Here is a 3,738-nt window from a genome sequence, read left to right as displayed (position 1 = left end):
TAACTTTTCCAATTATATTTATGATTGGTTGTAATTACATTGAGCACTATTATACTCGTTGTTGTGATACTATACATGAAGTCCTCCACCCCCGGACGTTTCCGCCATCCTTGGTTTGGGGGTGTGACAGATTATTATCAGAGCATTGTTTATAGTGAACTAAGTATATCAGACCACATAAGATATACAAACTATAAATGCATTGGGACTAAGGTCTCTGATTTAACATTTTCAAATAACTATACTTTTAGAAATAAAAAGTTTCTTATATAAAGTATACGTGCTTGCATTCTTACTAAAATCAGTGTCACAATGACAAGAACAAAAGTATTACGATTGTTGAATATCACAAATAAGCTTGGGGATGTATGGTCAGTCCTGGGAATGGCATAACCTGATCAACTATGCTGGTCCGAGGAGTGATTAGCATATGCCCAAGAATGGTTGTGACGTGGCAACAAGTCTAAAAACTTACCAACACTACCCCAATGAAATACCATAGGGGTATTTGGTGTTACTATAATTACTTATCTGAGAACTAAATAGATTTTTATCAATAGGTCAATAATTGCTTAGTGGATACATTAAGTATTATATGTATCCAGGACGTCATAGACTTAGAATCTGTGGATCTTTGCTTTACTTCCTGTTCCTCGTTGGGTTGTGGACTTAGGGTTAGGGTCGCTTATTCGAAGGTATATCCTGTCCCGAATACATATAACTAGTATGCACTAAGCATGTATTGAAGTATCTGATAAAGATCATCTTATAATTATCTAGTTAGTACGTCTACTTAGTTATTTCCTATATTCCCTTCTCTCGCGTAGATATCATGGCTGGATTCCATCCCTACGACGACCCGTACTACCCTAACCATGGCAATGATGGATGGCTCGGAGAGGAGCCAGAGAATGATCACCCAATCCCTGTGGATGGTCACCAAGCTGAAGGCTTTGCTGATAGTTCTGACTCCGAACCTGAAGTGGAGAACCTACCCCGATAGATCTTGTTCCGAATCCTAACCCTCGTCCGGCTTTTCAAAGTCCGACGCCTCCTTGGGTAGAGAGCTTGGAAACCTGGAGCGAAGAGCAAGACCAACCTATGCCGTTTAATGGATACCGAAGCTTCTACAACATAAGCGAAGGAAGCTCGGCAGACAGAATTCTTCCAATTCTGGTCCGTAGAGTTGCCCAAAACGAGATTCAGGGCAGAACAACTCTCCATCGTATCGCAGAGGTTGATGCAAATGCAAAAATGCATACAATCCGCACCAATCGCCTTGAGCACACTCGTGGAAAATCTGAGAGAGACCATGAAACCCTGCTGCAAGCACTGGCTGAAACACGAGCCGGAGTCATAAAACTCCGAGTACGCCAAAGGGTGTACGAAAGGCACATGCTTGATATGGAGCGACAACTAGCTGAACTGAGGGTTCACCAGAGGGATGACTGTCACACCCCGACCGACGGCGGAAATTGCCGGGGTTGCGACGTCATAACAATTGGATCACAGTCAACCACATATATCGAACAGTTAACATATTTAAATCAATATATTACAAACCTTAAAGTGTTGGAATTGAAATTACATATTCATAGTTTAAACACACAACAGTAAATAAAAACAGTTCAAGATTTTTCCCAAAGGAAAGGAACTATAGTTTCCTTAGAATACACATTTTTAAAATACGTCAACAAAATTTGTTGGTGAGTTCCACAGGTTTTGACTCAGTGAGTTTTATAAAAAGAAATCTTTATAAAACACGGAATGTTTAACAAAATAAGTTGTGCAAAACATGGTCAACAATGTTACCGATATGCTTCGTGTGAGACCCGATACTTGAAATCCGATACGACTATCCATGTAAACATACTTATGATAAAAGTGAATATTAACATATTTTTGTGAAACAAAATATTTAGTATTTATGTAAATAAACACTACCAATCGGTTTAACATATTCTTGTGAAATAAAATATTTAGTATTTATATAAATAAACACTAATAATCGGTTTAACATATTCTTGTGAAATAAAATATTTAGTATTTATATAAATAAACACTAACAATCAGTTTAACAATCTACAAACAATATTTATACTACCTCATCCTAGTGTGTATTAGTATATTTGTATCCAAGACTTTGTTATAATTCCTGATTGTTTGAGTTTGAAGACTTTTGGTTGTAATGCTTAATAATGTAAAGCTACCTCAGTGAGTTTTATAAAAAGAAATCTTTATAAAACATGGAATGTTTAACAAAATAAGTTGTGCAAAACATGGTCAACAATGTTACCGATATGCTTCGTGTGAGACCCGATACTTGAAATCCGATACGACTATCCATGTAAAAATACTTATGATAAAAGTGAATATTAACATATTTTTGTGAAACAAAATATTTAGTATTTATGTAAATAAACACTACCAATCGGTTTAACATATTCTTGTGAAATAAAATATTTAGTATTTATATAAATAAACACTAATAATCGGTTTAACATATTCTTGTGAAATAAAATATTTAGTATTTATATAAATAAACACTAACAATCAGTTTAACAATCTACAAACAATATTCATACTACCTCATCCTAGTGTGTATTAGTATATTTGTATCCAAGACTTTGTTATAATTCCTGATTGTTTAAGTTTGAAGACTTTTGGTTGTAATGCTTAATAATGTAAAGCTACCAAAGTTCTATCGGGACAACGGTCGTATGTGTCCCTATACGAGTTTAAACAGTTCATCGACTGTAAGTGCCCATATATATGTTTATACAGTACTCCGACTGTAAGTGAATAACAAAGTTTATACAGCACCCCGACTGTGAGTGACCAAAATCGATATAGTCCAAATCATCATATCTTATGAGGTTGTCAACATAATCATATTAGAAATACTTGTTATAATTTACACTTTTGTAACTATTAAAGTATGTGTGATTTAAACAATATCATTATTTGTGTCTTTCTCATTTTCAACAAAACTTTGTATATGCATTTGAAAGTCCAAACAACAAGATAAATAAAAAAGGGCAATTCTGTCCATGTTTTTAGAAAATCATAGAAAAATCATCATAAGTCGAAATCTGGATCTGTAAACTGTAAAAGTTTAGAAAATGAGTCTACTTTGTCCATAATTTTTACCCTGACCTTAAGTGGTTCCTAACCAGAGTGAAAATGTTCATTTTTACCGACTGGTCCGAAAATGTTCTGAAATGATAGGCAGTTTTGTAAAAATCATTATAAATTGTATAAAAATCGTATGAACGCGTTCGAGTAGTCCTTGGAAAGGTATTAACCTGAAATATTTCCATATTGTACAGTTTTGAAATCCATTGAGTTTAAGGAGGGCAAAACAGTCCGTGAACAGACCATAACGTTTCTGTGAAAAGCTGAAATTTAAGCTTATATATATTTAGTGATATAACTTGCATTTTTAGCTAGCAAAGCCTTTAAATCTTTCAACTATAATTTATTTAGTGTGTATTCTCCCCCAAAACTTGTTAAACATAAAAGAGGGGCCATAGAAAACTCACTTTTGTCGCGTAGAGTTATTCGGGTTGAGAATGGTTCGTGCGGTTTCCGGTTCCACTCAAGTTTGTGATTCGAGTATTCTTTTGGATGTCTTAACACATAAAGACATATATTTACATGTATGTTACACTTTTATCATGTCTTAAATCATTTAAAATCAATGGGTTTGATGATAAAAAGAAAGAGTATAAATCAAGA

Source organism: Lactuca virosa, chromosome 2 (assembly GCF_052849685.1).
Source record: "Lactuca virosa cultivar CGN04683 chromosome 2, Lactuca_virosa_CGN04683_v6, whole genome shotgun sequence".
Lineage (NCBI taxonomy): Eukaryota > Viridiplantae > Streptophyta > Magnoliopsida > Asterales > Asteraceae > Lactuca > Lactuca virosa.
This window is presented reverse-complemented; position numbering follows the sequence as displayed.